The sequence below is a fragment of the Podarcis erhardii genome (assembly GCF_964252035.2).
Source record: "Podarcis erhardii genome assembly, chromosome: 10".
In the NCBI taxonomy this organism is placed as follows: Eukaryota; Metazoa; Chordata; class Lepidosauria; order Squamata; family Lacertidae; genus Podarcis; species Podarcis erhardii.
In genome coordinates, this window is record NC_138500.1 from 44,288,244 (window position 1) to 44,314,961 (window position 26,718).

Genomic DNA, 26,718 nt, shown 5'->3' on the forward strand with positions numbered 1-26,718 from the left:
TTCCCAACATCAGAATCTTTTCCAGGGAGTCTTCTCTTCTCATGAGGTGGCCAAAGTATTGGAGCCTCAGCTTCACGATCTGTCCTTCCAGTGAGAACTCAGGGCCGAGTGTTAAGTGGATAGCACCGTCTAAACGCCCTTGAAAAGCCCTCTCTGCCACTCTCTTGTGTCCATACAAAAAATACTGTATCCAAAAATATCCACAACTAGAATTGAAGCTCTGTGGCTGGCTAGAGGATGTGCTACCCCCCACACCAGCTGTTAGGCATGGAGGGTGAGCAGCATAAACAAAGCCCTGCTCCACCTCCAGTCACTTTGGGGCTTCCTCTGCCTCACTGATGTCCTCTTCCACGAGGCTTCCACGAGGACTCTCCAGCTCTCTCCAGCCATTTCCAGATTAAATTGAATTATTCGTTTATTTCCTTTTGCTATGTTTTTATATGTGCTAGAAGCCACCCAGAGTGGCTGGGGAAACCCAGCCAGATGAGCAGGGTTGTTGTTGTTGTTGTTGTTGTACACAGTCATGCATGTTCACTCATGCATAATTACTCATAAGTGGAACAACTCCTGTATATGAGATTTTTATGCAGATCTGTTTCCTGTTTGTCCTGGAGTGGGGGCAATGTTTAAGTGGCCACTCTGCTAAGAAGGCTACCTCTTGCGCACACGGGGGGGGGGGAGAATAGTGACAGCCCAATTTGCAAAGTTGAAAAGGGGAGTAGCTTAACAACCTTTGAGTTGCAATTATTCACAGCAAGTGTTTTAATTTGACTCATTTTATCTTTAAGGTTTCCACCTGAGTAAGAAACTGAATCAACAAATGAATTCTTAAGAAAAACTATAAGGATAATGGAAATATCAATATAAAATCAATACAGCAGCTTAGAAAATAAAATATGTTTTCAGGCTAGGCCTAAAGACCCAGGAGCAATGATACAATTACTCATTGGCTCTTTATCCTGATTATAGAAATCAATCTAGAGCTTGAGTAAAGAGTTACCTCCCATCCCTTTTTTGGGTAATTGCTTTTCCTTTTAAATCCAGGTAGTTTTACATATCACAGTGGTTTTTCCATCAATTGCTGCAGAGAGGGGAGAAACATTATTTTTTGTAAAGCAGATGCATGCCTTACTGTCTGTAATTTTTCTATAAACCAATTCTTCATAGAATAATAGAGTTGGAAGGGATCCCAAAAATCATTTAGTCTAACCCGCACAGTTCTGGAATCTCAACTAAAGGATCCATGACAGATGGACATCCAAACTCTGCTTACAAACCTCCAGGGAAGGAGAGTCCTCTTGTGAAAGTCTATCGACTGTCAAACAGCTCCTACCATCAGAAAGTTCTTCCTGATGTTTAGTCAGAATCTCATTTCTTGTAACTTGAATCTATTAGTTCAAGTCCTAGCCTGTTGCACCGTCCTTGAGATGGCTATCACATCTCCCCTCAGTCTGTTTTTCAGGCTAAACACACCCAATTCCCTCAACCATTCCTCATAAGGCTTGGTTTCACATCCTTTATTATCTTGGTCACCCACCTCTGCACATGTTCCAGCTTGTCAATATCCTTCTTAAATTGTGGTGCCCAGAACTGGCCAAGGCAGAATTGAATGGTACTATTAGTTCCGTTGATCTGGAGGCTATACTTTTGTTGATGCAACTACTTAGACTGGCATTAGATTCTTTTTTGCTGCTGCATCACACAGTTGACTCATGTTAAGCTTGTGGTCTGCTAAGAACCTAGATCCTTTTCACATGTACGACTGGCAATCCATCTTACATTTGTGCAGCTGGTTCTTCCTGCCTAAGTGCAGAATCTTACATTTGTCCCTATTGAAATTCATGTTTGTTGTTTGGGCCCAGTTCTCCAATCTGTCATCATGAATCCTAGTTCTGTCTTCTGTGGCACTGGCTACTCCTCCCTGTTTGCTGTCATCCGCAAATTTGATGAACATTCCATCAATTTCTTCATCCATGTTGTTTATAAAGACATTGAACAACAATGGGGCCAAGACAGAACCCTGCTGCATACCTTTTTCATCCCCCACCCCAGGATGCAGAGGAGCCATTAAGTAGCACTCTTTGGGTTTTGTCAGTCAACCAGCTACAAATCCATCGAACATTTACCTCACCCAGCCCACACTTTACCAGCTTTTCCCCAACAATATCATGGGGACTTTGTCAAAAGCCTTACTGAAATCAAGATACACTACATCCACAGCATCCCCCTGATCCACCAAGCTTGTAACTGTATTTAATGTACTCTCTCACCTCCTCTCCTAATCCAGATCATATCAAGATGAGAGGATGGCGAAATAAGTACTTTGCTCATGTGAATGGTTGAACCAAAATTAGTTCTCATATTTTTATGGAGTAGCATTTTTTGAAAAAATATATTTTTACAGCTTCTTGGTGACTTCATTGTCACCAATGGTCTTTTCTGATGCTTCCTCAGGGAATCTTCTTTAAATATGATTCAGGATTTTAATACATGTCTAAGTATTATGACTTGTGGCACTACTCCTGGACAAAGTGAATAGTACTGTATTGCCTCCTTTGGTTCATGTATGAACACACTACAAACTTTATTCTTGATGAGACCTGGGAGCCTACACATAGTAGGAACTAGCTCCTCCATCCAGGTGACACCTCTGAGGCAGCTCTCCAGGAGCTGATGATAGATGTTTCTCTTAACCATGCACCATATATTTAGTTGATAATGCATACATTACAAGTACCAAACACCCAGGAGACATTTCTATTGGAAAGAATAGCAGTGAATATATAATTGCCTTCTGGGATATCGCTGGCTGGGGAATATGGCTTGATTCTGAACTAAGGGAATTTCCTCCCCATGAGACTTAAATGAAAAGCAAAATATTAATATTTGTGGTTATGTGTCTTATGATTGCTAATATTTCAGTTTGCATCGTTCCTTTGCTTTTCAGACTTTAAGAAATCTAAAGCATTGACATCTTTGGTGGAACTAAGTAACATTTTCATTTTTAACTTTTATTACTATTTTTGTTAAACCCAGTGGTTTAAATATTAAATTATATTTCTTAATGAATTTATAATGGTACATCTTTTCCATTTTGTGTAACTTTGAGAATAGGTATAGATCCAACCATATGATAGAATAAAGCTGAAATTTTCCTTACCAGTGTGTCTTATATCTCATTTCTAGGGTGAGCATTGGTAACCTTTTTTGCCCTTGAGGTAGGTAGGCCACATGCCGGGGTGGAGCCCAAATCTAGTGACTAGTAAATTCCAGGTCATTTACACAGATGCATTTGCACACACACACATTCATTCCTTCACATACTTTCTCTCACTCATCCACTCATTCTCACTCTCATCAGAATGAAAGGCCTTCCTTTCTCCACATATAATACTCCCAATCAGAACTACATTTTTTTTCCACTGAAGGGGGAGCAAAATCCATCAGGAGCACTTTGTAGTGGGATGAATGTGGTTTGGGTACCCATGCAGGCTACACTAAAGGCCTCTAAGAGCTGTGTGTGGTACTTAGGCTGCAGGAAGTCTGCGTGTTAGATGACTAGCTCTAGCCACTGCTGCTATAGAAATAAATAAAATTTTATTTATAGAAATAAATAAAATGTCTATCCCATATTTCTTCCCCAAAGAGCCCAGGGGGTCAGACACCAAAGTGTTTGTTGTTTAGTCGTTTAGTCATGTCCAACTCTTCGTGACCCCATGGACCAGAGCACACCAGGCACTCCTGTCTTCCACTGCCTCCCACAGTCTGGTCAGACTCATGCTGGTAGCTTCGAGAACACTGTCCAACCATCTCATCCTCTGTCATCACCTTCTCCTTGTGCCCTCAATCTTTCCCAACATCAGGGTCTTTTCCAAGGAGTCTTCTCTTCTCATGAGGTAGCCAAAGTATTGGAGCTTCAGCTTCAGGATCTGTCCTTCTAGTGAGCACTCAGGGCTGCTCCTTCATGAATCACTGCCTTGCTGTGCAGGGCCACCCAAGATGGAGAGGTCATAGTGAAGAGTTTTGACCAAACATGATCCACCTGGAGTAGGAACCGGCAAGCCACTCCAGTATCCCTGCCAAGAAAACTCCATGGACAAAGACCAAAGTGGCAGACTAATATAAAAACAAAAACAAAATCACCCATATATAAAACATTTTGAAACACCTAAAAAATATTTGAAAACATTAAGAACATCTGAAAACATGTAGCAATGGTTTGTAGTCATGCAGAGATGCAGAATTTTACTTCGTCATGCAACCACCATTGGGCAAAATATATGATGCATCTACACAATTGAAATCTTGAGTGAGAACCTATCATAGATACCTATGCCATCTACACAATGTAGCGCAGGAACAGGTGGTCAAAGTTCAACTGATCTGCTCATGAACAAAAGGTCATAAAATAAGATTTCCTTGATGTAGGAGCTCTGTTGGAATTTGAACACACCAGAGAGAATTCCCTGACTGTGAAATGGAATAGGGCATCCCTATGCGCAACTGAGAAGACCAAATTATGGGAAGCTTGTTCATCAACCACTTTCAGTGGTTAACTTCCCCATGTTACATAGGTGAACTTGACAGAAAATTCAGGGGAAAAGAATATGTATGGAAATGTGAACAGAAGGGGAAGTCTATGCCTTGAAGTGTCTCAGTGTGGATGTGCTTCTGTGATAGTATCTGCTTCATGATTCCCAAACTTCAGAAGATTGTTTTTCTTTAGAAGGGAATAAAGAAAAGTCCCCACATGTTCCATACTATATATATATATATATATTCTTTTTAGGGAAAAAAGTTGTCATTCAGGCATTTAATTAAAACTTCAAAAATAGATTAATTGTAATTGAAAATGTAACAAATATAGTTTGGGCTTTTTGCTAAGGGAATCTAAATTAACATAGTTAATGAAATTACTTTACTTCTTTTTGCTTTGTCAGGAAACTAAATCCCTTCCGCAGCTCTCCACTTGAAAAACAAATAATCTCCTAAAGCAAATGATCTGGGGTCTTTTTTCCAACCAGGGACCGCAAAAGCTATTAAGGCAAATTCCGGCAAACAACATCCTTGCTACTTTAGAAGTGAACTTTTAACACCTTTACAAATGCTATTTTGCTTTGGAAAATTAGTGCTTGTTCTCTCTTATGCTACAGAGACTTTAACTGTGTAAGCTAGAATCAGGGATTTTATAGCGGGTTGTTTCTTTTTTTAAAAAAAAAGAAATGGTGTTTCACTGACAGCCTTTTAAAACTAGGGATTTTAGATAAACTTGCTGCACTTATTTAAAGCTGCTTAAAGCAGAGTACTAAATAAGGCATTTGAAGAGCCGAAGCAACATGGAAATATCTGAAAATATGCTCCCCCGCCATCAGGCAAACCTAGAAATTGCTTTTAACTTGTACTCGCAGTTGCAATGAATCGAAAGTGACCCCCACAAGCGTGTAGGTAAAAACGTGTCGCTGCAAAAAAAAGGCACAAGCTGGAGATAAATGTGCACCAGGTGCGTTTGCACATTGTGGTTTATTGGGCAATTTCCTCTTTAGCAGTTCCCACTGGAAACCCTCAAACTGTTCCATAACCTCTGGTGTGCTTATCAGAAGGAGCTGTTGAAAAAGAAAGCAAGTGGCCTATGTCTATGCAATATGTTCCATTTGTATACAACTGAAACTATCTATTGCATGTTCAGAATTGTACTGTTGTGTGAATTTGTCTCTCCCCCCCCCCCCCCGCTCACCAGCGAAACTTTAGCAGGTTTGCACGTTTAATTACAGTAGCAGTACAGTGGATGGGGGCAGAGGCACTTGCCTGACCTCCCAGCAGGTGAGTCTCTTCTGCTTATCTGGAGGAAGCAGAGGCAGGAGTGGAAAAGCAGCAGCAGCTTGAGGACTCCTCCTCTCACTAAGGTGCATCATCCACTCACCTGCAAGGAGGTCAAGCAAGCACTTCCAGTCCACTACTGTTTATTTATCTATTTTGGGTATTAATAGAATTCTCATGACACTTTAAGATAAAATTTAGTTTTTATAAAATGCAATTTAGATAACGTAACTATAAATAACATTCAATAGAAAATAGTAATGTGGGTGTTATCCAGCCACAAATACAGTGGTACCTCGGGGTACAGATGCTTCAGGTTACATGCGCTTCAGGTTACAGACTCCTCTAACCCAGAAATAGTACCTCGGGTTAAGAACTTTGCTTCAGGATGAGAACAGAAATTGTGTGGCGGCAGTGGGAAGCCCCATTAGCTAAAGTGGTACCTCAGGTTAAGAACAGTGCCAGGTTAAAAATGGACCTCCAGAATGAATTAAGTTCTTAACCCAAGGTACCACTGTAATTAGTTTTAAGTCCCATTGGGTTCAAAATGAATTTGATCAAGGGGACTTTAAAGTCCTTAACTTGTGGCAGTGTTCAAATTAAAGGGGGAAAGGTAAGGGGGCTTTTAATGAAGTCAACCCACCCCACCTTCTGTCTGACCCCAACCAGTTTTAGCCCCTCCCATTGTCTCTCCTATGCCATCTATCCAGCTCTGCTCCTGAAAAATTATACACATAGTATGGTTTCATTTAGAATTAGATATTATGTAAATAGAATGGTTTCATTTGGAATCATTTGATATAGAATAGAATGGTTTTTTTCGGGGGGACTAGGGAAGGGTTTAATTAAAGAAATAAACTTTATTTTTTACAACATGAGGATCTCTGAGGTGTGGTGAGAAACTCTAAATGATAGGAGGGAGATCTGAAACACAGGATTTATGAGGTGGTGGTGGTATCATTGGAGGCAATCAGCTTCTGTACACGAAGCTGATCCTTAAACAAGATTCTTATAAGACAAGAAGGCTTTGTTTATTGATACAACCAACACATCCAAACTTTTAATGTAATATTCTGGGACTTATAGAAAGAGCTCGTCAAAAGGTCTTTTCTCTTTGAGCTACTTTCCTGATCCAAAACGCTGCCCCTTTCTCCTCTTAACCAGCTATGAGAGATGCTTGAAAAGGTATACTGACACTTATTCTTAAAATGTACACAAAACATTTAATACACAGGCTGCAAAGTTATAGTTACTGGAGTCAGGTGCTCCAACTGGAAGATGGCCAGACTAGGAGTTCAGAAAGGAGAAGGAAAGAGTGAAGCTGTTTCATCAGATGTGCCATGGTGCTCTGGGTAGATGTAGAGCTCTCCTCCCCCCCCACACACCTTGCCCCCAAGGTGTTGTTTCCTGCCTATGTTCTTCTAACTCTTTCTGCAAGCTATTGTGGAATCAGCTGATCAAGCTTCCTTCTTCCACACTTGGTTTCCTTGACCACAGGCTATCAGCACATGGTCAAAGATACATTAATCCAGTAATGAATTTTCAGTTTAGAACAGAGTATCCTTTGACTAGGAAGACGCAGCCGGCAGTGTTAGCTTCATCAAAAAGTTTGGCATTTCAACACCACAAGGCAAAACTGGTCAAAGACAACGACAACGACAACAACAACAACAACAACAACAATTTATTATTTAAACCCCACCCATTTGGCTGGGCTTCCCCAGCTACTCTGGGTGGCTCCCAACAGAATATTAAAACCATTAATTACATTAGAGCTGGCTAAGGAATAGCACCCAGACAGGCCCTTTCATGACCTCAGTTTTGAATAACGTTTCCAAGACCAGCAAATACCCAATCTCAGACATTTTTCATTCATACCAGTTACAACGGATACATATTACACCGAGGGCGTTAATGACTAATTTACTTTGAAAAAAACTAAAAGTACAATATTGTAAAAATGTAAAGGCAGTTTATTTTTTTTAAAAAAATAGTTTATCCTTAGATGTTTGACTTGATATATTATGGCTACTCATAAAGGAATAATGTATGGGCATATTTGACCAAGAAAGAAAATACACGAGAGTGCATACATTATAAAAACTTACTTCATTTATTCAAATGCGTCACTCAACTTGCTAAAGGGAGACACTGTTGAGGGACATAGCATGGGCCAATTTGGATAGACTGTTTCTGTAAACAAAAACAATGCATTACTGGAGACAGGACTGATTCCTAGGGATGGAGAGAAGTTTGGTTTTGTGGGATTTTAATGGGTTGCTACCTAATTCTCACTTTCCAATACAAATGTGAAGTGCAACATAGGTATACTTCAAAGCCCGCATTTCTCTGAATTTTGTGGCGCTGTTCCTTAATGTGTACAAAATGCATATATTAATGAAAATAAAATATAAAAGTGCATTATATTTATTAGGAAAATATAGGATATAGGATGCCGGGGCCAGTAAGAACATTTCAAGACTAAAAGGTGTTGTTAATCTCACTTGACAAAATAGTGTTAGATAAGAAAGTGTTGCCAATTTTTCTTGCCCAAAATACATAAGATGTCTGCTGCAAAATTAGCATTTAAATTATGTGGGGTTTTTGTATAATATGGGCTTTTTTGTGTGGAAATTAATTTTCATGGTCCTTTTTATCCCTGCCTAACTAGGCATTATCATAAATCTATTTCTTCCTATGGTTGATCTGTCTATCAAGTGATAAATACTTCAAAAGGGGGGAAATTGTTTCTTTTCTAATTGTTGTCTACTAAGCTTTCTATTCAAAAAGGCCTTTATTCATCCAGGCTCCAAATATAGGAATCAAACCACTACAAATCCTATTTTTAAAATTCCAGCAGAGAGAATCATTTTCTCAATAAGTAGGAAATAAAGATGTGAAATGTAGTCAAAACAAAAACAAAATCCTACTTAAATTAGCTCAGAACTGCTGGTTTCTGATCGACTAGCTCTGGGGTTGATAACAGTGGGTATCTGATTATCTGAAAATATCATGTGTTTGCATGGTTAAAGAAAACATTTGAAAGTTAGGGATATTTGTGGCCTCACAGGCTAAACTATAAAATTTATCCAATGCCATGCTAGAAGCAACCCTTTTAAAAGCAGCATTTATCTCACTGATATTGCAAATGAATGACTTTATTAGCAGAAGTAGAAAATATATAAGAAAATTTGTGCTTTTCCTGCAAATTAAATCACCGGACTAGTTGGGGAGAGGGCTGTTGTTCCATTTGCCACAAAAAAGCAATGCTATAATGGTATTGCATTGTACAGGGTTGATTAATCTCATTTGTAAATATTATTCCATATAGCCCGAGATCTGTGTCCTGATACTTAAAATGCATACTAGGGCTAGGCCTTTGGGTATATTACAACTCAACCCTTGACCATGGTGACTGAGGACAGAGACTGGCAACATTCAGGTATGACGCCAAACCATGGTTTGTTTACATGCTAATATATGAAAGTTCATAAAGCATTTTTGGGAGTGGCTGCCACACTAGAACATCAAACCACGGTTATTTATAGTGATGGTGTTGGCAATGGTGATGTTTCTTTCGTGGGCTGCCCATAGGAGATGGTTGTCTCCAGTGCTTTTGAGGGGAGGCTGGAAAACATACTAATAAAAGTGCCATGGATGCCAGCACAAAATGGAAGCCATGAATTAAAAAATGAGGTGCTGGTAAGTACAGTGGTACCTCTGGTTACAAACTTAATTCATTCCGGAAGTCCGTTCTTAACCTGAAGCACCACTTTAGCTAATGGGGTCTCCCGCTACCGCCGCACCGCTGGCGCGCAATTTCTGTTCTCACCCTGAGGTAAAGTTCTTAACCTGAGGTACTACTTCTGGGTTAGCGGAGTCTGTAACCTGAAGTGTTTGTAACCTGAGGTACCACTGTACTTGTCATGAAAAATAACAACCCTGGTTGTCTCAGTTATAATCCCTCCAGTTCTGGTGGAGGGGGAAGTAGTACAGGAAACTCACATCTTACGCAATGGTTTGATTCATGCGTCCATGGTTTGGTCCATGCGTAAATGCATAAAGCCAGGAACCTCTGGAACTGCTGCCCCCCTGGAAGGTGGAGGGCTGCTGACCAGGCTTTGGGAAGGTGGTAGGAGGGCTCTGGCCTTGAGACCACCTTCCCAAAGCCAGGTAAGCCCACCACCATACCTGTGTGTGGAATAAATATGGGTTACCTGTATTTTAAGTGTTTCAAGTGTTACATTTATTACTTTAAAATCTTGTATGTATTTGAATTCTTATATGCCACTTTGGGGGCTGTTGAGTTGAAAGGCAGTATAAAAATAAGCTTTCCCTTACTTTTATAGGTTAGCAGCCCACATATATCCACCTCTGCTGTTGGCACTAGAAACACAGTTTCATTTTGCTATATTTGGCCTTCCCCCCTCATCTCTTCTTTTGCTTCCTAAATAAACTACACACACACACACACCACTCTGAATTTGAAATCTTTTGGAAGGCTGCCAAACAGGGTTTCCCCCCTGTTTACTCAAGCTATATTAGGTTAATTGGTTGACAGGGTCTATTCATTGCTATTTGTTAAATATTGATTGGTTTTGCACGGTGCTATTTTTCTCGAAAAAGAGGTGCCAGAACTCACCATGAACTCACCCTCATTCTCTTAGAACTGAGTTCTGGCTGGGAAAAAAGTCCAGTTTTTCCATTGAATCATTTTATAGCTGGTGAAGTCTGCCTCTAGCTCATCTGTGATAGCTTCAGTCATATCCTTTCCTTCTGTAATGGGAGTGGGAGAACAAATTCCTTGCTTGGTTTCTGTCCTCCCATTGTGTGGGAAATATCTTGCCACACCCCAGACCATGAATACAGATACAGATACTAGATACAGATACAGATACTAGATACAGTCATGACCTGCCAGGGTTTAGGATGTGGGATGGTGAGACCTAGCGGTTAGTGGTGATAGCAGAAATAGTTCCACCTGTGGGGGTTCCTCTTTCCTGGGCACAGATTTCTGCAGCTGGAGCAGTAGCTTAAGAATCTAGCACCAGAGTAAAAGGTAAAGGTAAAGGGACCCCTGACAGTTAAGTCCAGTCGCGAACAACTCTGGGGTTGCGGTGCTGGCCTTAGAGGCTGAGGGAGCTGGCGTTTGTCTGCTCCACAGACAGTTTTTCCGGGTCATGTGGCCAGCATGACTAAGCCACTTCTGGCTCAATGGAACACCAAAACCAGAGCAGCGCACGGAAACACCGTTTACCTTCCTGTTGGAGCGGTACCTATTAATCTACTTCAACTTTTGGCGTGCTTTTGAACTGCTAGGTTGGCAGGAGCTGGGACTGAGCAACAGGAGCTCATCCCATCGTGGGGATTCGAACCACTGACCTTTTGATTGGCAAGCCCAAGGTTCAGTGGTTTGGACCACAGCGCCACCCGCGTCCCCAACATCAGGGTAAAATTGTACAAAGTGTCTTGTTTTTGCTGCTGCCACCAGAGAAGTAATGTTGCTACATTTACAGTACAGTGGTAACTCGGGTTAAGAACTTAATTTGTTCTGGAGGTCCGTTCTTAACCAGAAACTGTTCTTCACCTGAGATACCACTTTAGCTAATGGGGCCTCCCGCTGTCGCTGCCCTGCTGGTGCGTGATTTCTGTTCTCATCCTGAAGCAAAGTACTATTTCTGGGTTAGCGGAGTCTGTATGTAACCTGAAGCATATGTAACCTGAGGTACCACTGTACTGGAATGTTAGGTTTTTGTGTGCTGTTACATTGGCCACATGTTGCTGTTTTGCTCTTGTGAATTGTGAAATTGTTCTCGCAATTGTTGATTTTGTGGTGTGGGGACATAGTGGCAGAGCATTTGCTCTTCGGGCAGAAGGCCCCAAGTACAATCTTTGATATTTCCAGGTAGAGCTGGAGCAGAACCCTGTTTGAAACCCTGAAGGCAGACCTGTGGCAGACCTTGGGGGCCTCAAATTTCAGCCGCACCTTGTGCGATGCCAAAATTTGTCCCCCTCCGTGCCTTCCGTGCTCCATTTGAAATCATAATTATGGCATCCTCTGCACACCCCCAAGGCTCTGTGCCCAGTGAGTCTGAACCAGTTGTGCTCCCCTAAATTTGCGTCTACAGACACAGTATGGAGCCAGGTGGACCAATGGTCATTTTCCAACGTTTATTATTGCAATCCACTTTGAGCATTAGTGTGTGTGTGTGTGTGTGTGTGTGTGTGTGTGTGTAAAGGCGCAGTGTGTAAAGTGATGCTGATGCTGATGACAAAGATGATGCATCTTAGCTCAGCTGCTCAGGCACAGAATTGCACCCTAAGTGTTTAAGGCATTCTACAAATTTTATGTGAATTGTTTTAATGTTTATAACGTTATTTCTTTTTCTGAGCCAACTTATATTCTCTCACTGGGCCTGGGGAGAGACCAAATCAAAAAATGCAAAACCCGATTAATATATATATAAAGACCATCAGATTCGTTGTTTAGGGAGATAATGTCGTGGCCTCTTCTTGTTTTTTACCTTGAGGTGCCATAAGGATCTATGACACCTGTAACTTTCCTCCAGTCTACCCACTTAATGTTGAAATCGATATGATTGCTTTAAACCCATTCAGTGTGCCTCTTCATTTGCTTCCATGCCCTGATCAATAGGAGTTCTGTATACTTTATTATGAATCTGAAAATGGGCTCATTACACTGGAAAATGTTTCCAAGTCAGGCAGTTCCTCTGTGGAAAGATAGATTGAGACTATTTTCTTGTGGAAATGGGCTCATTTTTAAAGCAAACCTATGCTTTTCATTGAAAAATGGGTGGACCATATCGATTTATTCTTACAGCCTCTTGTACCACAACATCCAAGCACCAATTTCAGGATAGAAAAGTATTTTTATTTTCAGTTTACATATTGGCAAACTAAATCTCTGTAATTGAAACCAAGTCATGTATTATATTCTTCAGAGTGCTTTTGTGGATGACAATTCAGAATAATAAACTAGTGGTCAGGGGGAAAGTTTGCAAAGGAGATTTAGTACATAGGTTTTTAAAGTTAAAATATCAGTTTTTTTTAAAAAAAAGTCATATTTATATATTCCAGCACAATAAAATATGGAGGTACAAAATACTTTCTGTTTCACCAGATGGCCTAAGAAAAGGCAGACTTTCAGGTTGTGTACATACAACATTTTATTCTGGAATCAATGTAGACTTGGATTTGGATCCCTTCCAGTCGGGATTCAGGCCTCATCCTGGGACTGAAACTGCCTTGATTGCACTGGTTGATGATCTCTGGCGGGCTAGGGAAAAAGGTGACAACTGCTTCTGCTTCCTTCTTCTGTTGGATCTCCCAGCAGCTTTTGATACCATCAACCATAACATCCTTCTGGACTGTCTAGAGGGGTTGAGAGCTGAGGCATTGTTATACAGTGGTTCCGCTCCTTCCTCCTGGGCTGTGTTCAGAAAGTTGGGGGGGGGGAATAAGTGTTCAGACCCCTGGGCTCTCACTTGTGGGGTGCCTCAGGGTTCCGTCCTCTCCCCCATGCTTTTCAACATCTACATGCAACCGCTGGGAGAGATCATCAGGGGGTTTGGGCTGGGTGTTCATCAGTATGCGGATGACACCCAGTTCTACCTCTCTTTCAAATCAGAACCATAGATGTCAACCTTACCTTTTTTTGCAGGAGATTCCCTTATTCCAGCACAACCATTACTTTCTTTACTCACCTCTGACATGTGCAAGGAGGAAGAGGCATGGTTAACCTATTCGAGACAAAGGTTTTCAAATATGTATCAAGCTGCGTGCCAAGGCCCCCGTGACCCACAGTTCCCTAGTGATTAATAAACACAGACATGAGTGTTTAGGATTATGGGATCAAATAGGCCACAACTTTATTCGTTACAGATTTAAGCGGTTTGGCTTAGGCACTGGGGTTCAGCCAGGCTATATCTGGACTCCTGTCCATTTGCAGGGAGTCCGTCTAAGGGTAAACAGCCAATACAGTGGTACCTCGGGTTAAGAACTTAATTTGTTCTGGAGGTCCGTTCTTAACCTGAAACTGTTCTTAACCTGAGGAACCACTTTAGCTAATGGGGCCTCCCACTGCCGCCTTGAGATTTCTGTTCTCATCCTGAAGCAAAGTTCTTAACCCGAGGTACTATTTCTGGGTTAGTCGAGTCTGTAAGCTGAAGTGTCTGTAACCTGAAGCGTCTGTAACCTGAAGCGTCTGTAACCCGAGGTACCACTGTAGGGGGAGTCCTATGACTTACATCAAATAGTGGCATCCCAAGGGGTCCCCGTTAGGGTCGTGGCATGGCCCTAGCCCATGTCCAGGCAACGGACAGGATCCACACTCCCCCGGATCCGTTTAACAGGATACCCTTAATGAGGAGGGGCAGGCGGAGGCTACAACCTCCCCTCCATCCAAGCAAAGGCTTACCCAATGCCTAACCGCCACTTGAGCCCAAATGGCATGTGCAAGGAGGAAAAGGCAGGGATAATCTAATCAAGGCAAAGGTTTTCCAATGTCTATCAAGTAACCAGATCCATCCTTGTGGACAGCAGGATGTAGAATCAATCTAGACTGAAAGCAGCATGTTAAGGATGAACATGAATATTCCAGACTAGCAAAGAAAACTACATTTTTGTGCTACAGCAGGTTAGTGTGTACGCAGCTTGCCTCAGTTCAATCGTAAGTATTATACAGTGAGCCCACAAATTGTGTGCATTTAGATTGTGCGTTCAGCTTTATACACTTGGCAATTTAAAGAAATAAAATAAAAGGAGGAGGAAAGGGTGTGGGCATGGGGGGGATTTTGGGATTCCCCTGCATATGTTTTAGTAGGCTTACTGTAATCAGAAGTAAACCCTATTCAGATCCATGGGACCTACTCTCAAGTTAAGTGATTGCAGCTGTGCTGGAGTATCACAATTGTTCATTCATACAATCAAAGTGAACGCAGATATCTCATTCACACTATACCATTAAAGCACTCTTATACCACTTTAACAAGGGACCCAGGTGGCGCTGTGATCCAAACCACTGAGCCTCTTGGGCTTGCCAATCAGAAGATCAGCAGTTCAAATCCCTGTGACGTGGTGAGCGCCCCTTGGTCTGTCCCTGCTCCTGCTAACCTAGCAGTTCAAAAGCACGCCAGTGCAAGTAGATAAATAGGTACTGCTCCGGCGGGAAGGTAAACAGCATTTCTGTGTGCTCTGGTTTCCACCACAGTGTTTTGTTGTGCCAGAAGTGGTTTAGTCATGCTGGCCACATGACCCGGAAAGCTGTCTGTGGACAAACACCAGCTTCCTTGGCCTGAAAGTGAGATGAGCGCCACAACCCCATGGTCGCCTCTAACTGAACTTAACTATCCAGGAGTTATTTACCTTTACCTTTTACCTTAGCACTTTAACAGCAATGGCTTCCCCAACAGAGTCCTGGAAACTATAGCTTGTCAAGGGTGCTGACATCAACAGAGCTACAATTCTGAGCACCCTTAGTCCCCAGATTTCTCCATGACTGTAAAAGGGGTATGAAGGTACTTTAACTGTATGTTGTGGTTGTGGCCAGAGAGTACCAGAAAATAAAATCAAGATTAAGATGATGGGGGCATTATTCTACTTAATTTGCAAAATGTAGACAATCACATTAAAATAACGTTTAAATTCTATTAAACCAAAGTTCGAGATATATTGGATGACCAAAGATGGGCGAGTCCTCAAGATCCAGGCAGTGCTGGGCAGAGGGATGCCTCTGCTCCATCCCAAACCCCTCCAGCCTGGCAGATAAAGGGTTTGGATCGATTTTCCCATAGCTTATCACAGCTCAGAGTTTAACATACCATCTGTCCATCTATTTCAGCTCTGCAAAATAATCCAGATCCTAAGCATATGTAAAATGAGTAAATTCACTCAACAAAGCTTCTGTGTAACTATCTGACACAATTTCCTTTGCTTCAAATTAGACTCAGCCAAGATTTCATAAGTCTGTGAAAACAAAGTTTACCCAGGCTTAAGATTTGATATAACATTTAATCAGAGTTTCAGCGGTGCTAAACTTGAAACTGTTAGTTTTTTATAATGATTTCTGGTTGATTTGCAGAATGAAAGAGAGGCTAGGAAAGTTTTTGTTTAGAAAAAAATCTTGCCAAGGGTTAAATAAATGCTACCTGGGAAGATTCTGCCAACTTTGTAAATGACTTTTCTGATACTACCGTATTTTTCGCTCTATAACACGCACCCGACCATAACACACACATAGTTTTTAGAGGAGGAAAATCCGTAGGCATGCCACCCGTAGGCATTCCCTCCATAACATGCACAGACATTTCCCCTTACTTTTTAGGAGGAAAAAAGTGAGTGTTATGGAGCAAAAAATACGGTATGTCCTCAGCTGATATAAGGAAGAAACATTTGTCTGGGAAACAAAAGTACTACATTCTCCTTGACCATTGGCAATTTAAGAAAGAGCTGCAAACATAGATTGCAAATATGCATTGCTTGTCTTGACCAACCCTTCCAGCAATTTCAGATGCATGTAGTTTTTTCAATTATTTTATTCTTTGTTTATTATTTAACACAAGCTAAATACTGCTTGATTGTAAGAAAATGTCTCAGTAGCAAACACCTGTGTAGTCAGTAATTAATAAATTGCTCTATTCCATGCTAAATTTATCATATTTCAGTGCAAGTGTAACACATTATGTATGCATGTGCAAAATTGTATTTTTCTCATCACCTGTGTTGTTTACATAATTCCTAAAATCAATGGAGGTTGCATATGGGGAAATTCAAGGGAAGGGGATGGAAATATATTTAGTATGCCTATACCATTGATTGCATTACATTAGATCCATCTATGGTGCACCCAGGTGTAAGTTTTCCCTAGTGCTTGTAGTGTCTTTGTAAGTAACAGACATGCTGAATAAGTTTTTCTGACACTCATGGTACACCCAGGGACATGGACTCACAACATTTTAGACATGCAGGTAGATACTAGAAACCATTTTACAGCCACGTGCAGCAGGATTCTAGACAAGCTTCCAAGAGTTGCAAGAAGAAAATTATAGAACTGTACAGTTGGAAGGGTCCTCAAGGGTCATGTGGTCCAGTGCTTGGTAATGTAGGAATTGCAGCTGAAATATCCATTATAGATGGCCATCCAACTTCTATTAACAACCTCCAATGAAGGAGAGTCTCTCACCTTCCAAGGTAGTACTTTCCAAACAGCTCTTAGCACAGAAAGTTCTATTGTGCTTACAGTGATACCTTTGTTCTCAAACTTAATCCATTTCGGAAGTCCATTCTGAAACCAAAGCGTTCCAAAAGCAAGGTGCGCTTTCCCATAGAAAGTAATGCAAAATGGATTAATCGGTTCCAGACTTTTAAAAACAATCCCTAAAACAGCAATTTAACATGAATTTTACTAACTAACGAGAGCGTTGATCCATAAAATGAAAGCAATAAACAATGTATTGCAGTCACACAATCAATCAATCAGTAGCTGAGCTGGGTTCCACACAGTCACAAAAACAAAAGAGCCACAAAAACAAAAACGCAAAATAAATAGCAAAAACAGACAGACCTCAGTGTGACACTCAAAACAGAAGTGTGGCAATAAAATTGGAAGCATAACATTGAAAACGGGGCACGTTCGGTTTGCAAAAAAAGTTCACAAACTGGAACACTTCTGGGTTTGCCCTGTTTGGGTTCCAAGTTGTTTGAGTACCAAGGTGTTTGAGAACCAAGGTACCACTGTATTAATATTGTGCATATGGAAGCAATAGGATGTATAAAAACTGACTCTTCTTGAAATGAAAATTGTCCAGTCCAAAAATACGGTTCCAGAGCTTTGCTAGCAGAACTTCTTTCAAAACAATAATGCTACAGCCAAATAGTTGCAGAATATCATGTGCTTGTCCAAACACAGGGGAAACGTCTTAGAAATATGACATTACTTTGTCCACAGCTGAAAACCAAGTTCTGGCTCTCCCACAGCCTCCATTACAGCTTATGGCTATGGTCTCCTTTGTTGGCTTGAGAACAAAGACTAACACAAAATGGATGCCCACAGATTAACATATGTATAGAGTGAAACACTATCTCTTTCACTCTCAAGCACATGAGATAGCACACTAACACCTAATCATTAACCTGTTAGGTATGCAGTGAGCATCAGTATAGCTCAATTGAATTTCTGAACATCAAAAAAAACAAAGATCATGGCCACTGGTCCCATCACCTCCAGGCAAATAGAAGGGGAAGAAATGGAGGCAGTGAGAGATTTTACTTTCTTGGGCTCCATGATCACTGTAGATCATGGACAGCAGCCACAAAATTAAAAGATTCCTGCTTCTTGGGAGAAAAGCAATGACAAACCAAGACAGCATCTTAAAAAGTAGAGACATCACCTTGCCAACAAAGGTCTGTATAGTAAAAGCTATGGTTTTCCCAGTAGTGATGTATGGAAGTGAAAGCTGGACCATAAAGAAGGCTGATTGCCAAAGAATTGATGCTTTTGAATTATGGTGCTGGAGGAGACTCTTGAGAGTCCCACGGACTGCAAGAAGATCAAACCTATCCATTCTTAAGGAAATCAGCCCTGAGTGCTCACTGGAAGGACAGATCCCGAAGCTGAGGCTCCAATACTTTGGCCACCTCATGAGAAGAGAAGACTCCCTGGAAAAGACCCTGATGTTGGGAAAGATTGAGGGCAGAAGGAGAAGGGGATGACAGAGGACGAGATGGCTGGACAGTGTTCTCAAAGCTACCAGCATGAGTTTGACCAAACTGCAGGAGGCAGTGGTCTATGGGGTCATAAAGAGTTGGACATGATTAAAAGACTAAACAACAACAACAACATGGAAACTTAAACAATTATACTTAATTGTTCTTCTTAATGTTTAGCCAGAATCTCTTTTCTGGGTTCTAGAGGGCTGGCCTACTTCCCTCAGTTGTGGTAGACGCACTTCACCATGGCCAGTGTTGAAGTGAGATTTAGCCGCCAGTCTAGTCAGCATCTCTACATGGAAAGGGGAGAGCATCTTGCCTTCAGGCTGCTTCTGACAATGTTCTTTATCCCAAGTGGATTGCTGAATAGGGCCACAGCCTGTTAAGCACTTGTGGTCATGCATTATTATGGATTAAGGATGACATTCTTAGCTTCATGAAACATTTCAAGTAGGTCAGTTAGATTTAGTAGTTGTAGCTGAAGCTATCCAACAGAGATTTCTGAAACATGGTCACAAAGAATTTTTAACATTCAAGGTAGACTTTTCTACCTTTTTAAAAAAACCACCAACCCAAACCCTCACTCTTTTCATAGAAGCAGCATATCAGTCCTTTCTTGGAGAATTGTGAACTGTAACTCAGATGCATAATCTCATTTGGCTTTGCTGGTAAACCTTTTATTTATTCTGAGATCATTGTTCCTCGGCTGCAGTCAATAGCGCCACTCCTTGTAACAAAATGTTCACCATTATGAAAGAAATGTTCCTTGGTATTGTGTATCTCTCTGTACCAATAGGAGGGACATGAAAGCTAATTTCTCTTCTTATAGTCTTTCATAGAGGAAAGCTCTATATACTGCTAATGACGCAGGTGACGTGCCCGGAATTTTAAACTTGTGGCACGGAACTAGTTAATGGCAAAAAGCTATTTTAGGGCTGGCGACTGCTGCACGGAATAAATAATTCATGGGCACTTTCCCTTTATGCCTTTTAAAAAAACACATGTATAGAATGCTTTGTTGGAAAGTCACCATTAAGTTACTTGATGAGCTGAGTGTTAACATATCTAATGCATCTCCTTCTTACTGACATAGCTTTTACTAAATTATGTTACCATGTAGGCTCTAATTAATCAACAGAGCTGCATGCTCTTCCCATTCTTTTGAGATGGTCTTCATTAGGTCAGATACATCTTTTCAGTGAAAAGCTCCTTTGAGCAGAATGCATGTGATGATTCTGATTCATAAACCCCTTGCAGAAATTCTACTCATACGGTCATTGAATTTGTGAGCAGTGCTGTGCCACTAATGTGAGTGTGCCGATGTTGCCACCTCCCTGGAAGCCCACACTTAGTGGTGAAACTGCCCCCCTCCCCGCTACAGCTATTTCTGAGATGGCTCAGTTGATACAGCATGAGTCTCTTAATCTCAGGTTTGTGGGTTCGAGCCCCACGTTGGGCAAAAGATTCCTGCATTACAGGGGGTTGAACAAGATGACCCCTCCAACAGTTCTATGATTTGTATGCAGTGGACAGAGAGCTTTTATTGCTCACATACCATGCAGTTTTACTGCTTGCAACGGTGGAATGTATGAACCAGGGATGTATTAACGATGTGCTTAGTGTACCATGGTACTAATGGAAAAATATTTCCATTTTTTGTCTTCCATAACAAAACATTTTGTATTGGAGGACTCCTGGACAGTGAGCAGCCTAATTAATTTGAGCTTTATTTGCCACCCTGGATCACAGCAAGATAATGATTCCACCTCCAGGCGATCTCTTCATTGCTGCCATGACAACCATTGGCTGGTCAACGTATAAGAGGCCCAAACACATGGAGCTGGTCACAAAGTGGATTTATTATTGTGCTTTAGCTCAGGAAAAGGTTATAAATAAATAAAGATGGCATTATAGTAAGAATGGTATTGAGCAATGGTGCTCATTAGCAGCCATGTTTGAATATAGCTAACAGTGAAACCCACCCTTTTATCTTCAAATAGAAAGAGAAAAAGTAGTCAGAGCACCCATTTACTTTCTGCCAACTCTACAGGAAAACTGTGGTCATTAAAAAACAAAAAATTCCGAAGAATCGAAGTTCCAATGGGAAATGCAGAAAAATTGTTCTTCATAAAATTCTGAAGAAATTAATATTCCCCAGACACTGCTTCAAGTCCTTATAAAGCAAAATGTTTGCTGAAACTCTCTACAGAGCAGCGGATGTTTTCCTAGGGTTGATCCTCAGCCATAAATGCAAGTGTGGCCTTCAACAAAGCATGCCATTACTACTGAGCCTCAACCATGATGTAGCATCATCTCCAGGTTCAAATCAATGGGCAGGATCAAGGAGCAAGCCGAGAGACACAACTAAGAACAATCCAGGTCTTAAAGAGGAAATCAGGGGTCAGAAACAAGCAGCATGTCAGAAGTCTCAACCTGAACAAGTCAGAACTGAAGGACAAAGCCAGGAGCAATGAACAAGCCAGACGTCAGAGCCAAAGAACTAGTCAGGGCTAAAGGGCAAGCCAGGGACCAAGGACCAAGGACCAAGGCAAGAGTCACAAGCTAAGACCAAAGTGCAAATCAGAATTAGAGGAGAAGCCAGGAGGCAGGGACATGACAGAGCTCAGGAAGGCCATGTTGTTTGAACAGTACTCTACTGGAATCGGAAAACTTTGATACAATTTTCTGCTCAGGGTGGAGTCAGTCCAGAACCTGATAGTAGTTCACTGAGAAGGCTACTACCTGCAGCTTAGTTTACCACAAGGGGCTGCCTCACATGGATCCATCAGCTCTTGGTACTATGAGCTATTCTATCCTAAATTAGAAGGGAGAGCTGCCAGGCTGCTAAGGGCAGTTTATCTGCTCCTTGAAGTGGATGGGAAGATTCCCACCCACCCAAGTTAAAAGAAAAGTGGGAGACAAGGTGTTCATATGGCACAATGCTTGTCTAACCTTCATCCTGCAAAGACTCTTCACACCATCTCCTTATCTAAATTTCAGTTATTATTTTTCCTTCTATTTAGACCCAAATGTACCAGGTCCAACATTATTCCGATTGTATTATATCAGAGTTCTGGAAACTTAGCTGAACCTCTTTTAAGAAAGGGAGCAGTGTTGTGCTCTCTTTCATTTAAGAATCAAGAAGCCATAATTCTACATAGCTAGCAGCTTTTATGCTTCAAAGCCCCTGTAATTCAGTTGGCTCCTCTAATAGGATTATATTTCATAGAAGTTGAATACACCCTTTATGCTTGTGTTGCTCCACAGAGAACATGCAGATTGGGATATTGCATAGGGAATGCTGGTTGTGTGGGCCATCGTAATAGTAATGAGATTTGAGTAAGTGTGTGGTCCTGTAACTTGAGGGGTGGTTTATGAAACGGAGGACACTGATGCCCAAATTCAACAGTACCTTCATCTGTAACCCCAGTGATAATTGCTTTAGTACTTTTCGGATTTGAATATTATGAATTCAAATGATATATATTTCTCATAATGCCTTTGAAAAAAGGGAGTGAGGTGTTTATGAGTGAAGAGATTATGCAAAACATTGTTTCTGTGTAACTGGCAAATAATTGTGAAGCTATTGTCAGGGTTTTTCTGAGGGGGGGGGGTGACCTGGTGCCCAACTGAAGAAGCCCCATATTGAGTCAACTGAATATTTGATGATTATGGAAATTGTCAGGAGAGGGCAAGTCTTCCTGTTTCCCTTAATGAAGAAAGTGCTTTTATATGGCTGCTGAGGCCAAGTCACTTTCATTCTTGGTGTTTGGTTTAAAGCCAGTGCAAAGACACAGGGCTATGTGGAAACCCTGACAAAAATTATTTCTGTGCTGTTCTGCTCAGTATTTGAATGCTACCCTCTGCATATGGATCAGCCTTATCACATTAGGATTCCCTTGGCCTAGCTATCAAATCAGATGTTTGTGTCCTTGGCATGGAGTTTGTACATAATTAGGTGAGGTTTCAGCCACCAAATGAACTGGAAAGAGCTTTTAGTAGCCTCTGCATTAGTGCTGCAACTTGTAAAGCAGATTTCGGCGATGAAGTCTGGGCAAGCGGAAACAGTACCCATAAGAAAGATCTTTGAAGTAAGGATTCAGGAGGCAATTGCATCCCACTGATGCAGAATTTAAAACCAAGGCAGAAATATATTTTTAGTTGACTTAATTTCACAAGCTAAACTAATCATAAAATTGTGGTAAAGCTTCCATCAAAACAGCTTTCCAGCTAAAGGAGGAAAAAAGGTATTTGACAGTGCAATCCTACTCATGTCTACTCAGAAGTACATCCTAATGAATTCACTAAGGCTTACTCCCAGGAAGTGTGTACAGTGGTACCTTGGTTCTCAAACGCCTTGGTACTCAAACAACTTGGAAACCAAACACTGCAAACCCAGAAGTACTGTATTTTTTGCACCACAACACTCACTTATTTCCTCCTAGAAAGTAAGGGGAAATGTCTGTGCGTGTTATGGAGGAAATGCCTACGGGTGGCATGCCTACAGATTTTCCTCCTCTAAAAACTACGTGCGTGTTATGGTCGGGTGAGTGTTATAGAGCGAAAAATACGGTAAATGTTTCGGTTTGCAAACCTTTTTCGGAATCCGAATGTGCTCCGTTTTGAGTGTTACGCTTCCATTTTGAGTGCCATGCTTCTGTTTTGAGTGTTACACTGAGATCTGTCTGGTTTTGCTATTTATTTTGCATTTTTGTTTTTTTGTTTTTTTGTTTTTTTGTGTGACTGTGTGGAACCCAGTTCAACTACTGATTGATTGATTGTGTGACTGCAATACATTGTTTATTGCTTTCATTTTATGGATCAATGGTCTCGTTAGATAGTAAAATTCATGTTAAATTGCTGTTTTGGGGGTTGTTTTTAAAAGTCTGAAATGGATTAATCCATTTTGCATAACTTTCTATGGGAAAGTGTGCCTTGGTTTTGGAACGCTTTGGTTTCAGAATGGACTTCCGGATGGATTAAGTTTGAGAACCCAAGGTACCACTGTATAGGATTTCAGCATAAGAAGAGGATTCACTTTCTGGGTACATGGGTTCATTGCTGTCACAATCATATACATGTTTATTCAGAAAGAAGTCCCATGGTGTTCAGTGGGCTTACTCCTATGTAAGTGTATGTAGAACAGTAGCCTAAGCTTTTCTAGTACTCTGTTTGGAAACTGATTCAGCACTGCTGAGTTCTTTCAATAACTTTCAAATCTAATTACAAATGTTCTTTAGGAGGGGGGAATGAATGCTTGATTCCATGCTACAGACTCACAAGTTATTTAAAGTGGAGGAGAGCATAGTAGCAACTCTGGGTATTATTAAGTAGGACAAGAATCAGTACAGATTTGGTTCTGCACTTTCTATGCCAGACACTGGAACGGGTACTGTGCTATAATTACCTGCCATCTCTTTTATCCCCACTTGTTTCTTACAATAGTTGCGTGGTAACATGGCTGTAGTTGTTAAATTCACATAGGATTTTCTCCTCAGAGCGTTTTATCTCAAAAAATGATATGGAACACAAAGCAGCTAGGACTGTCTGACAAACTTCAAAGGCCTTCTTTTCGTTCAATTTAACTTCAAAAATTGAATTCAGTGTGGCACCACAGATAAGGTGATACATTTTGACACGGACAACCTGGGTTCAAATCTCTATTCAGATGGATAGATTTAGGCGGGTCACCATTTTTTGGTGAAGAGCTAGCTGAAAAGAAAGTTTGCTTAGTTGATCTCTACCAATTGATCTCCAACAAACTGTCATGCCCTTGGTACACTGTTCACAACTGATCACACAATACAACGAAAAATAGGGGAAGATATTATTTGCAGAATGTGAGTTGAGGTGACTGTGTACAGTGGTGCCCCGCAAGACGAACGCCTCGCAAGATGGAAAACCTGCTGGACGAAAGGGTTTTCCATTTTGGAGGCGCTTCGCAAAACGAATTTCCCTATGAGCTTGCTTCGCAAGACGAAAATGTCTTGCAAGTTCCTGCGGGGTTTCCCCCCCCCTTTTCCTAAGCCCTAAGCCGCTTATCAGCTGATCCGCTGATAAGCTGCTTATCAGCGGATCCGCTGATAAGCTGCTTATCAGCGGATCCACTAAAAGCTGCTAAACCGCTAATAGCGCTAATCCGCTAAACTGTCAATGGGCTTGCTTCGCAAGACGAAAATACCGCTATACGAAGAGCCTCACGGAAGGGATTAATTTCGTCTTGCGAGGCACCACTGTATTCCAGAATGCCCTCCAGAAGTAGAACTATCTTAGAGGGCACTTCCAGACTGTCACTGTTTGACCATTTCCATGTGGGATTCAATAGCATCCTGTCAAATTCAGACTGAAAAAATTAAAGCTGATTTGGAGCTCCTGAGAAACAAACCTGCTTCCTTAAAAGATCAGACATCTTGCAGTAAGGAAAGTGGGCAGCTCAGTGGTAGAGCATTTGAGTGCAGTAAGGAAAGTGGGGTATAACACTTGTAGTTCAACAACATCTGTAGGCCACCATCTTGGGCATCCCTGAAGTAGCGCAGTCTTCAACATAAAGGGTCCGCCATCCTTTTCCTCCAGATTCTCTGTGAACACTTGTAACATAAAAAGCAAACCTTCTCCTCCCACCAAATCCCTTTCCTGAAGTGCAACGAGAGAGAGAAATGGGTTAATGATAAGATTTAAGACTAACCCCACCCCTCTTACCCCCAATCCATTTTTAAACAAGCTCTTAAACTTTAAAGAGATTGGCCAGAAAAATTGAGGATGCAGAATAAAGGTCAGGCCTTAGGTTGTAAAGTGTAAATTAAATCTGTTGTGGGTACAATTAATTTATGCTAGTAGTGTTGGAAGGCAATTTGCTCTGCTGGATGGAAGGCATAAAATTAACTTGCATCACTGCCCAATGTATCAGCCTATCCCATTTGACCTTGTTATTGATGAACTGCAGGGAATGTTTGTGTCAAGTAGAATGTTAATCTATGAACACCCTGGGTGGGAGAAACGCAAAGACAAAGTTGACTTTGTCTTCTTAAAGTGTAGCCCTTTGTGAAAGCAAACACACATAGAAACTTTATTGGAAAGCTTATGGGCAAAAACTGTTTTTTGATGTTGTGAACTGCCCTGAGACCTTTGGATATAGGGCAGTATACAAAATAATAATAATAATAATAATAATAATAATAATAATAATAATAATAAAGTAGTTACTGCAGCATACAAGAGTGTTGGCAAACAAATCAGTTCCCTAAGTAATTTTATTCCCTGGAAAACTACCCTTACATTTCCTCTAAGTTACCTGTTTTGGTTAGTCAAGATGACCACCATATTAGGAGGGCTAAAGCACTTTTTATGCCACCACTCTTAAGTTGTAGATTTTGGACTCCCCGTGGATTGTTTTTTCAGTCCATCTCTACATGGATACTTTAACTTGGCTGTTGTTAATGTAAATCATTTGAAATTGTGCTCAAGAGTATTCTAGCCATCTTGCACCTGGCATTGCTCAGGATTTCTGGGGAAAAACCCCCACAAAAAATCAGAGCAGTACTTAAAATAAGTGCAGTTATGTAAGGTTCAGTCCATCAACATGATTCCAAATGGCATTCTTTTCATTGAAACATAGATTAAAACATGCTTCTTGAACTCAGGAACAATCATGCATAATTTGGTTGCAATATCTTAAGAGGTGCCCCTATGCATAATGGGCAAGCAACTTTCCAAAATATATAACAGATTTATTGTGAATGTGTATAATGTATTTCAGTTTCCCATATTGTAAACTACTTCAAGATCTTTGGCTAGTTAGCAATTTATAAATGTACTGAATAAGAAAATACATTATTTTTTACATGAAAATGGATAGGCCTGGCGACCATTGTCATCTGTAGCTATCCACACTGCCTATGTAAATCTGCTGTGGACAGCTCCCAGATGAAAATCCCTTCTAGTTCTGCTAAGAGAAGTCTTATTGCCTGTTGACTGACACTGTTTGGTACAAGGCATGGTGTCCAAAGAACACTATTACTACTGCAGCTTAACAACAAAGCACAATAATGAATCCTAAACATTAAGCTTTAATTCCAAGCTAATACTTTGAAATTTTATTTTCCCAGGATCATCTGTGGGCTGGTTTTCCTTCTGCTTTGTGTTTGCATTTATCTCTGCTGCTTTTATGCTTCTCTT